We start from the raw sequence: 12,047 nt of genomic DNA on the forward strand, positions 1-12,047 counted from the left end.
GCATTAAAGAAGTCTAAGTTGCTTGCAAACATCACCCAATCCATATCAACGGCTTTTGTTGAGTCAGCAGCCTTAAGATTGAATGTATGAACAATACCAAGCAGATTTTGAACTTCTTTGAAGAGGTTAACCCACCTTCTTCTAACCTCTCCTCTAAATCCTGTCCCGTAATAGATGTTTGCCATCCCCTTCCCCGCCCCCCCGCCCCCCCCCCCCCCCCCCCCCCCCCCCCAAAAAAAAAAAACCTTGTTAGCCAACTTTTCTACATACCTACTTTATTCTATTTTGCTGAACCGCATCTAGCAATTCCCCACATTTTAAGCCTATCACCAAGGCATATTCCATCATCCCAAAACGTAGTGGCTTTCCATCCACCACGAACCACATTTCTTTCTTTTTTTTTTTATTGCTTTTTACTGAGTGCAGCAACATATAATGCACTCCCTGCCCCAGAACGCCTTTTTCCAATTTTTTCCGATATCCCAAAAATGGCTGAAACAAGTCTCTTTGAATCGATCTTCACCATTCCTCAGTCCCTATAAAATCCCCCTTATTCTCATAAAAACTTCCCAACTCAACCTTACTGTCACCCTTACAGGGAAATACGGTACCTTATCGCTTACAATGTCTAACCCGTAGTCTTTATAATTTACGTTGCAGATAATCTGCACAATTAATATAAACAAAATATCAGCCAAAAAAATAAACCAAAACAACTAATAGGCTTTCGCAAAAAAATAAACCAAAACAACTAATAATCTGCACAATCAAAAATGGCAGCTCCTGGAGTGGACACTTATCTATCAGTTTAAATATATATTTCATTTCATTACACTATCAAAAGTAAATGCCTTTATTATAGACACTAATTAAAGGAAAAGTAACGTGAATGTAATGTATACTTGCTTTTTTGTGGGCGTCCAACAAATGTGAACACAAAAAACATAAGATATAATGTTGCAATTGGGAGGATCTCATTAAGAAGTGTTTATTGCTAGAGATAGAAGTGTTTCAAGAGACTTGTAATGAAAATGTTGCTCCTAATGAAAGCACAATGGTTACTGTCCTTTCTGATTGTGCTCATTTGGGTTCTCTTAAATTGGGCAACTGGGTTCACTCTTGGATTGAAGAACATAGACTTGGTACTAATCTTCATACTGTTAATGCGCTTATTGATATGTACTCAAAATGTGGTGATTTGGAGAAGGCTCGTGAATTGTTTGATAGTACAGAGCAAAGGGATGTTATTTCATGGAATATTAAGATTGGTGGCTATACTCATATGAGCCACTACAAAGAAACATTAATGTTATTTTGGCAAATGCTACGATCATATGCAGAGCCTAATGATCTCACCTTTTTAAGCATTCTTCCAACTTGTGCTTATTTAGGTGTGATTGATCTTGGCAAATGGATTCATGCTTATATAGACAGGAACTTCCAAAAACTAAACAATATATCCCTCTGGACAAGTCTTGTTGACATGTATGCTAAATGCCGAAATATAGAGGCAGCAGCACAAGTTTTTTACCCCATGAGTTCCAAAAGCTTGTCTTCTTAGAATACAATGATATCTGGGTTAGGCATGCATGGGAATCCAGATAAGGCTCTTGAACTCTTCTCAAGAATGATGTAACACCCACATAGAGGTACGTAATTTAATTTATGCTCTTATACCTTTAGTTGATTTTTGCTAAAGTTATTTTGAGAAAATGTGAAGAAAATGACTTAAACTTGCATTAAGTGTAAAATGGTCTTTTCACTCAAAATTAGTTGATGAGGGCATTATGGTAATTGACTAAGGGACATGGATGGAATTTTAAAGAAAGTGCAAGGGCAAAATGGGAAACTACATATAATTTTATGTTATATCAAGGATTGAAGAGTGAAACCCTAGCCACTCTTCAACCTATTTTCACGCCATCTTCTCCTCAAAATCCTCTCAATTTCTTCACTTCTTTTTTAAAAGAAATTCATAGATTTTGGGTATTTTTGAGTGGATTTTCAATGTCAAGCATCTTTAGGTAAGATCCTTGCACTAAGAAATGATTTTAATTTTTAAAGTGTTGAATTTTTATGGTTTGTGCTCATAGGATTTAAGAGGAAGAGAGTTTGATCAAAGGAGATTCTTTTAGGGTTTTTTTGCTTATATCAAAGGTAAGTAAATCTTACCCTAAGTATGATTTAAGTTATGTTGTGTAGAGAATTTTCTTTATGCATATATATGTGTTATATGTAGAATTGTTGATGGATTTGGTGTTGAATGATGATTAGAACCTATCCATGAGAAGTTGTGTTAGTGTATTTGATACTTGATGAATGTTTGGTTGAAATTTGGAAGAATTTAAGTGGAAATTTTGGAGTGTGTATTTTGAGTAGATTTGGTGTTAGTTATGGAGGATTTTATTCCAAATTTTTGGTGGCCTAGAAGAGAGATAGAAGTGTAGCCAAATTAGTGTTGTTTTGAGTATATTTTGTAAATATTTGTATATAAAGAAAATTAAATATGGGCCCATACTTTATTACTCGTTTACATGTGTATTTTCTTATATATATTTTTAATGAGTTTTACTAATTATTTTACGAGTATACTAGCTAGAAAGAAAGTACTACAAATGATCAGTGAAGGATTCAAGCCAGATGATATCACATTTGTTGGTATCTTATCTGCTTGTAACCATGCTGGTTTTCTAGATCTTGGAGGCCAATACTTTACCTCAATGATCCAAGATTACAAAATTTCACCAAAATTGCAACACTATGGTTGCATGATAGATCTTCTAGGCCATGCTGGATTATTTGATGAAGCAGAGGCTCTTATAGGAACTATGGAAATGAAGGCAGATGGAGCAATTTGGACTTCTTTGCTAGGAGCTTGTCGGGTTCATGGACATGTGAAACTAGGTGAATCTTATGCGAAAAATCTCTTTGAACTGGAGCCAGAAACGCTGGGGCTTATGTGCTATTATCAAACATGGTTTTGCGGGAGTTGGTAGATGGGACGATGTAGCAAGGATAAGAACCAGCTAAATGACAAGGGAATGAAGAAAGTTCCCTGGTTGTAGCTCAATTGAGGTGAACAGTGTAGTTCATGAGTTTCTTGTGGGCGACAAAGTACATCTTCAGTGCAAACAAATATATGAGATGTTAGTTGAAATGGATACACTCTTGGAGAAGTCTGGGTTTGTTCCTAATACATCGAAAGTGTTGTATGACATGGATGAGGAGTGGAAGGAAAGAGCCTTGAATCATCATAGTGAAAAGTTGGCAATTGCTTTCGGTTTGATTAGTACTAAGCCAGGGACAACAATTAGAATTGTGAAGAATCTTCGAGTATGTGGGAATTGTCATTCTGCAACGAAGCTAATATCAAAGATCTTCAATAAAAAAATTATTGCTTCACTGTTTGTAAACAGCAAAAGACCTGCTTCACGGTTTGTAACTGAATCAAGGAAAGTGCCCATCACAAACCACAACTTTGAATAAAAATAGTTGTCCACTCCCACTTATAACAAACTTCACTTTCTAAACCACCGCCACCACACACCCACACACCCCCCCCCCCCCCCCCCCCCCCCCCCCCCCCCCCCCCCCCCCCCCCCCCCCAACCCAGAAAATGCCAATGACCAAAGCAACAACACTAGGCTAAAATCAAGCTAAACCATAGATTTTTCAGCTCTGTGAAAAATGTCAAATGCCAACATGCTTTTCATCTAAAATGCATTTATAGAACAAACATCCTGGTGTGCTGTCGTAGGCAACCAAGATGAAAACCTAAAAAAACACATATAGTAGTGTGAGTAAGGATCATTCCCACGGAGAGTGTCTAGCCGAGTTTTATGTTACGTGAACAAGGCTGGGGGGGTTTGAGTAAAACAGAAACAATTTCAGGGAAAAACAAACCAAATTAAATTATCAATCAAAATAACAAACCTTGGTCTAAGTCAACATCCACCATCGGAATTTCACAACTGATCATTGATGCAAAAATAAATCAATTCTTACTTTGAGTATTCACCGTTGGAACTATTTCATATCTCTCCTTCGTTGTAATTAATTAGGAAACAAGTGATCTAATTAATCTTACTACTAAACAACCCTAGACAAGCGCTATAGATTTAATCTAGTGGCAGCCTTAAGACCTAGAGAGATCGATGAAGCCGAACAACACAAACACAAGCGGTTGTATTTAATTCAGTCAAATGTTCTTCTTAAGACTTAATAATTCCTGACGCAGCAAACTCTTAAACCTTAATTACTTCACAAGTTAAAGGGATCAAACAATTACAGATTTGATTTAGCAGTAGATTGCAACAAATAATAAACTAGTAGGCCTCCTAGTAATTAAACGCAACAATCATAACAATATGCATAGAAGAACATCCAATACTCAAAACATAAATTGAACACTAAAAAATTAGATTAGATCTCACAGTTTTATTGATTCCGAGGCCTCCGTTTCCTTCGACCAAGTTCTAAAAGTTTAGCCACTCATGGCCATCACGAAAATCAAAAGAGAAAATTGCAGAAGAGAAGAAGGAGAGGCGTGTGTCCTCTCTCTAATCTGATCTCCCTTTAAAAATATCTAATTCGAATTCTAATTCTACTCAATCTCCTCAAAATATTCTAATATCCTAGAGTAACATTTATCCTAATTTGATTAATTGGAAATAAGATAATAAATTCCTAAAATAAAATAGGAAAGTGGTGTTTTCCAGCTGTAATTTTCTTGCAACAGGTCTTTAAAACTTCCTGTAAAAATCTGCCTATTTGAATTGCATGACAAGGCGGAATGTTCCAGAACGTCAGTAGTGCAGGTGCGTCAATTTCAAGCCAAATTATAACCTTGATGCAGAGAGTATCTCTCCAAACTCAAAACACTAAAGTTGTAGATATATTTCTTAAGGTTCCACAGAATTTTTAATCATCTAAATCGGAGCTCGGATGAGAGAGTTATGCCCAGATTACGAAGTGATGTCAAAACTGTCTGAATTCACCTAATTAGTTCCGTTTTGCATTTAACGCCTCCATTTGCATCCTAAATCAAAATAGAATAATAATGAGTACATTTAGGCAACAAATAAGTATAAACTACTAGACATTAAGGGGGGTAAATATGACATTTTGCATTCTCATCACATCCTCTTAGACACGAGACTCCAAAATGACCCACATCAGCATTGCGGCCTTAAAGAATTAACCATAAAATATAAGAGTCAAATATTGACATTCTTTTTCATCCATGCAAAACTAAAGCATTATGAAGCACGAAATAAAGAGATTCATTGAAAATAGCTTTGTCATAATAAAACACTTCCAACAAATCTGAAACCCCTAGCTCCGAAGAGGGTGTGCCCCTAGTTAGTAAATACAGGTACGGCAAAAAAACGATATGGGAATTTTACGGGTATAACACGGCAAATGGTGAAAAATACGTTTATAAAAATTCGGCCATAAAATTTAGATATGGGAAAAATACGGTACGGGTATATACGGGTTTAATACGGTGCATTGTCAATAATATGTTTTGAAAAATACGACAATATCAATCTTAGTTTTAATACTTTTATAGACTACCTGGTTAAACTACTACATCAGTTGCTTCCATTTCTAAATAAGTGTTTGTTTTAAGAAGTAAACCTTCAGTTTTAATATTAAAATTATAAACCTTTAATTATATATTCAAGTTAATACGGGAGAGAGCCAGAAATGAGAAGTTATCATTTATTTTATTTACATTATTTTTTATTGATCTAAAGTTCTAATTTTGTATTAGAATGAGACATCATGAATTTATATAGTATTTTTAGATATAACGTATCCAAATCTAACATCATCAATCCTGAAACAAAAGATTTGAAGTTGTGGGGTATGTCGAATTTGTTTTTAATATATTAATTAATCAACAATAATACTATACTTACAAAGAAATCTTACAAAGATTTTCATACAAAGTGAGGTGGCAAAAAATGAATGGAAGAGTGAAATAAAAAGTCAAACTTATTAAATTCACTATTCCATTCATTTTTTGACACATCACTTTGTATAGAGATCTTTGTAAAATTTCTTTGTAAGTGTAGTATTACTCATCAACCAATTAAAATGAATGATAATAACAAATGTAAGGAAGATCTTAAAAGAAGCAGAAAAAGTTTGTCGTTGTGAACCCTCTGTTAAGATCTCTCCACATAGGCACATGGAACCAACCCCACCATCCAATTTTGCGATTCTGAAACTTCGCCAGTTCACCCATCGTTTTGCCTTTTGCCTCTAGCCTTTGCTGCTGTTTTGTATTTCCCCCAAAATCAAAACCCACCACCCACCATTTCCTTGATGCAAACACATCTAAAATCTAAATCTCAATCTCGTTCTCTTCATTCCTAGATTTGTGGTGGATGGCAAGAACCAACAAGTACACCTCCATCAACTTCAATCACGTGCTCGAAAAAAATATCTCTCCCGCCACCTCCGCCACCAACTCAACTAGACAACCTTCCTCTTCCTCTTCCTCTTCTTATTCTTCGATCGCTTCTTCAAATACTAGTAATAAAGCTCTGTTACCTTCCTCTAGAAGCCATGGATGCATGCTTGTTCGCGAATAACAAAGCTTAGTTTTTTTTTTTTTTTGAAATAATTCACGAATTATACGGATATTCATATTATACGTGTATAATTCGGCAACCCTTATAAAATACGTAAATGCGCGTATAAAACGCGTATTTACTAACTAGGGGTGTGCCAACAAAATTCCATGTTCTAAAACCCCTCGCACAACAAAATTCCCCCAAATTCGCACAAATCATCCATTTTCTCATCCAATTAAAAAAACAAGTAAAAATATGTACCATTTCTTCGCCCGCGTCCTCCTCCTCGCCTGAATTCTCGCCGGCGTCCTTCTCTTCAAAACCGTTTTGCGATTCTTCTCTCTGTTGTGCCGTCGTCGTCTCCTCTGCCTATGGACCACCTTCACTAATCAGATTATCCACCGGAGCAGCCATTGAACTGCCTGCGCCGCCGGACTCTAGGATTTGAAGTGGCGTTGGAGTTTCCTCCTTTTTATGAATGTCAGCCATGGTTTTAAGAAATGAAGCTTTAGGATTGAAAATGGATCAAAAATTTGCAGGAATGTGGGACTATAGTCGCCGGAAATCGCAAAGAATATGTTTAGGGTTCTGTAATAACTGCTGTATACTAATAAAATACATGTACAATAATAAAAGTAAATGGGCCCAAAAATTTTCTTGTATTATGTATATACATTCTTTGTACAAAAGAGTATCATTTACAAAATGCCATTCAAAATAGGGGACAGTGTGACTATTGCTCCTCGCTTGCCGATGCCCAACCGACTGCAACATCACCTAGATCCTGCAACCACAAAGGAAAAATAGCAGGGTGAGCACAAAATAATGCTTAGTAAGTAAGTCCTCTACTTGTCTATCCCCGTAACTATTTCTCTTAATTCTTTCCTTACACTATTTCTGTTTCTGTTTTTCTTTCACACAGCTTTCTTTTTATTAACCTCTACTATATGTCATGGCCTCATCTTACCGGAGGCACGGCTGGGTGGAGTTCACATAGCACCAACCCACTCTTCGTGACTTTCGGGTGGAGATCACAAAGTATCAACCCATTTCTCATAACTATCGGGTGGAGATCACAAAGCGTCAACCCGTTTTCTCATAACTATCGGGTGGAGATCACAAAGCGTCAACCCGTTTTCTCATACCTATCGGGTGGAGATCACAAAGCGTCAACCCGTTTCTCATAGCTATCGGGTGGAGATCACAAAGCACCTACCCGTTTTTAGTGCTCTTCTCATTCACTCTACTCTAGAACTAGCACTTCTCATTCTCTTTACTCTTAGAGTAGTTCATTCACAAAGTTTTCTACTCTTTCTTAAGTCACTCCTCAATGCACAATTAATGCATATGGATGGTTCATTTCCCCTATTGCACTTATGAGATGCCAACATGCAATATTGCAAGAATTTAGGCTTGCTACTCATACTCAAACCTCTCTTAGGCATTTCATCAAACAACTCAAGTGCATATAGAGACTTTACTATAACAATAGCTCTATTCCTTTCTCTAACCATCCCAAATGGGAGACAACTCCCTCACATAGTTATAAATCCTGCTAAGGAATAACACTTCTAAAAAGGTTTACTCAAAACCTTCCAAACCTCATCTCAACTACATCTTCTCAACACATATCAACACTTCTCTTAAATGAAGTGTATTCAATCACAACATGGATAATTAATCTCAATTTCATAGCATATAACATGCACATAACATGCATACATAATTGCTATTAAATCTCTACTCAAGAACGTTCTCAAATCTCAACTTGGGTGGGGATTTACTTACCTTGTAATGGAGAACTCTCACTAGTATTTTCTTTTCCTTTGCTTGCTTGACTTTTCTCTACCCTTTAACAATAAAACCATACAACTTTAATATACAAATATACACAAAACCTCACATCCAAAGCAAGAATCCTTACCTTAGGATGCCTTAGCTTGATTTTCTACTCCAATCACTCCAAAAAGCCCTCTAAAAATCCTTGAACTAATGAAAGAGGAGTTGAGAGGAAGTAGGAAAGGAGAATGGCGGTGGAGAAGAAGAATGAAAGGTTTGCAATGACTTAAATCCTTTTAACTCAACTTATGGGCAAGCATTCCCATATTGCCCTTACTCTTCCTTAAGAATTCCATCTATATCCTTTAATTCATCACAATCACACCCCCACACCAACATATTTTCCATGAAATTTCCTTATATTTTACTCCCCACTTTTCCCACTAATTAGGGGTAGAATGGTCAAATTGCCCTTAGGGAAGAAAATATCTAAACTTCCATAAATTTTTCAGCCGACCCGTCACCGCGGCAAAAACAATTCCGTTGCCGCGGCGAAACACTCCAGTGGCTAAAACACCTCTTCGCCGCGACGAATCTTCTTCTTCGCCTCGGCGAAGCCTGTAACCCCAAAATTTCACAAATTCTTCATAATTTCCGGGGCAAACACTCAACCAAACCAATACCTCCATTCAACTAAGGGCCAACCAAATAATATTAATAATAAACCGACTCAAACAAGAGCAAAATAAGAAACATTAGCTACCTACCTCAAGTGGGGCATTACAGGTTCGTCAGTCGATTTTTGCCTTAGTTTATCGATTAAGCGATTTTGAATGGGTGGGGCTCATTTTTAATTTTCAAATTTTAAATAACTTTCATTAATTATGATTTTTCCCACGTGTGTTTAAATCTTTTTATTTTAACCTATTTTACATATTTAATGAATCCTAACTATGCTTAATCAGCTTTTCTAAATTAAGAAAAAATAAAAAATATTTTCAACCATTTTGTTAAATGGAAACTTGGGATGTCGGTTGCCACTCTCTCTCACTATCCTTCAGGTGGATTTCAATCTCTCTCTCCGTCTTCCTCTCTGTGTGTCCCACGCTGTATCTAATGTTCTATGTGTTGTATATTAAATTGAGTTGTTTACAGGAAAGAGCAGCAACCAAGTTTCTGCAAAACCAAAACACAAGAAGAAGGAGAAGAAAAGCTAAAAAATCATGGACAAAATGAAAATAGAAGAAGTTCAATCTACTGCCAAGAAGCGGCGAATCGCATCCCACACTCACATTAAAGGCCTTGGTCTTGAGGTCCTTTTTCCTTCTCTTTCTCTGCCTCTTAAATATTAAGAAAAATTCTTACTTTTGTTCTAATTTCCCGCTGCTTTCAACTGTAATTGCCCTCTTTGCTGTTAAAGCTTCAAACTTTTTTTTTCTCTTAGGTTTGTGGTTTATGCTGTCTACGGAATATTTATTTTCATTTTTGTTTCTATGTATCCATGTTTTGGTGTTTGACTTCACTTTGGCTTTTGGGTTGTGTTTATTATATCTGTCTCTTTGTTATCAAAGTTACAAGATTTAGGAAATTGGCTTGTGTTTATTATATTTTTATTCATGTTTTTTAAAGTTTCTAGAATTTGGGTAAAGCATAAAGTTTTAGTCTAATTAGAAGTGTTAAACCTAAGAATGTTGATAGTTTAGTAATGCCAATTACTTCGAGTTGACATATATCAATTTTACAATGGTCACTTTTGGTTTATCTCTTTATTAGATAGTAAATGGTTGGCTATACTGATCTACATTGGACTAATTGATAAATGTTTGTGGATTTTTCTGATGCTATTAATTATTTTATTTTCTATTTGGTAGCCAAATGGAACTGCAATATCTTTGGCTGCTGGCTTCGTGGGTCAGCTGGATGCAAGAGAAGCTGCTGGTCTTGTTGTTGATATGATTAGGCAGAAGAAGATGGCTGGTCGTGCACTCTAACTGGCTGTTCCTCCCGGTACTGGGAAGACTGCGCTGGCCCTCGGAATATGTCAGGAGATTGGGAGTAAGGTGCTCTTGCTATTTTCACATCTATTAATATCTTTTTGTGTTTTGATGTTCCTAATCGGAATCTTTTGTTCTTGTTCATGTTTCTTCTGGTGCACGATTGCTTTTGATATTAACTAGGCTTTCATGCATATAAAAAAAAAAATGTACATTTTACTACTTTTTGGTAGGTTCCATTTTGCCCAATTGTTGGTTCAGTAGTATACTCATTAGAAGTAAAGAAAACTGAGGTTTTGATGGAAAATTTCTGAAGGGCTATTGGTCTACGTATCAAGGAAAATAAAGAGGTCTATGAAGGAGAGGTAATCTCAGTTAAGTTATATGATTTTTTATCAGTCTGGTCTGATCATGGTTACCTTACTATTGTCATATTGAGTTGGACTTGGTTCATGATGCTTTTCTTTTCTTGTTATAGGTGACTGAACTCTCCCCAGAAGAAACTGAGAGTTTGACAAGTGGCTATGGTGAAAGCATTAGCTGTAACACCCCACTTGAGGTACGTAGTTAAGATTTGATGAATGGCTTGAATGGTTATTGATTTATCCTCATTTGAGTTTGTATGCTGTTAATATTGTTCGGTTTATCCTTGGATGAGAAGGTGTCTTGGTTTGGTCGAGTGATTCCCTGAAAATTTGTAAGACTTGGCGATACATTAGGGTTACAGTCTTCGCCGGGGCGAAGAATAATCGTCGCCGCAGCGATGAGGGGTGCTACAACCCGTGTAGCTTCTGTGAGACTTCGCCGGGGCGAAGAAAATAGCTTCGCCGCGGCGAAGACCCGACTGAATGTTCCCCTTGAGTTTTTGAGATTTCTTTCTTTTGAGACTCAATGACCATTTTACCCCTTTTTAGTTGGAAAAGTGGGGAGTGAATTGTAAGGAAATTTCATGGAGAATAGTTTGATTGGGGTTGTGTTTGCAAAGAATGAAAGGTCTTAAATGGAATTTCAAAGAGAGAGTAAGGGTATTTTGGGAAAGAGTGGAGAAAAATATGTGATATTAAGGGTTAGCTTTAGAAACCCTTTCATTTTGTTTCTTCACCACCGCCTCTTTCATCCCTTATTTCTCTCAATTTTTCATTCAAGATTCCAAGGATCTTTGAAGAGCTTTTGACTAGAATTTGTTACAAGTTGATCCTAAGCACTAAAAGGTGAGAATCCTTACTCTAGAAGCAAATTTTTATTTGTTGAAAGAGTGGGATCCTTATTAAGTTTTGTATTGAAGGTTAAGAGAAAGTGTCAAGCCATCAAGAGTAGAGAGGTTTAGTGGATTCTACTTGTGTCCAAGGTAAGTAAATTCACCTAAGTTGTGATTTACTAGATTGAATGATGTGTAGAGATTTTTAGATATATGCTTGATGCTTGAATTTCTATGCTTAAAATGAGTTGATGAATTCAAGGTTGTTATAAGAAAGAATTTCCACCATGAGAAGGGTGGATTGTGTTGTTAAAGTTGGGAAGAAGTGTGAATAGAATTAGAAGGATTTTGAGAAGATTATTTGAAGTGTATTTTCCTTGCAGGTTGTATGGTGTTTTAAAGGAGTTGAACTCCTATTTTGGATGATTAAAAAAGAAGCATAATTAAAGTTAGAATAGGGTTTATGTATGCACACATTTTGTTTGATGAAAT

General features: G+C 36.3%; 2 pseudogenes; both read left to right on the forward strand.

Moving 5' to 3' along the window:
- Positions 1 to 488: 488 nt before the first annotated feature.
- LOC116133928 lies at positions 489 to 3,486 on the forward strand (annotated as a pseudogene).
- Positions 3,487 to 9,520: 6,034 nt separating this feature from the next.
- LOC116133949 overlaps positions 9,521 to 12,047 on the forward strand; it is a 57,670-nt pseudogene continuing 55,143 nt past the window's right edge.

The sequence above is a fragment of the Pistacia vera genome, unplaced genomic scaffold (genome assembly GCF_008641045.1).
Source record: "Pistacia vera cultivar Batoury unplaced genomic scaffold, PisVer_v2 Contig277, whole genome shotgun sequence".
NCBI lineage: Eukaryota > Viridiplantae > Streptophyta > Magnoliopsida > Sapindales > Anacardiaceae > Pistacia > Pistacia vera.